We start from the raw sequence: 377 nt of genomic DNA on the forward strand, positions 1-377 counted from the left end.
GGGGTGGATGTGGCGTTGGGATGGACATTCCGGCGTGGATGCGGCCGTTCCGGCGGTGGACGTGGCCGTGTCCATCCCACGGTGGGGTTGGGGCTTTGGGGTCGGGGGATGGGACGGAGCAGCCGCCGCTCGCTTCCTCATTCCCGGAGATTCCGGGAAAACGGTTCATTTTCATTTTTGCTTTTCCGTGTTTCCCACGCTGGGAATTCTCCGGGATGGGCCCGGGGGGGCACTTTTGGGGACCCGCTGTGGCCTCTCCTCGTGTCACACGCGGGGACCGAGGGCGGCGAAGTTTGGGGGGTCCTCGGGGGGATTTCGGGGCTGGCACCCCCCAGTCCTGCTGTTCCCATGGGTGTCCCCACATCCCCGCTGTCCCC

This window comes from Corvus brachyrhynchos, unplaced genomic scaffold (genome assembly GCF_000691975.1).
Source record: "Corvus brachyrhynchos isolate BGI_N302 unplaced genomic scaffold, ASM69197v1 scaffold303, whole genome shotgun sequence".
NCBI lineage: Eukaryota > Metazoa > Chordata > Aves > Passeriformes > Corvidae > Corvus > Corvus brachyrhynchos.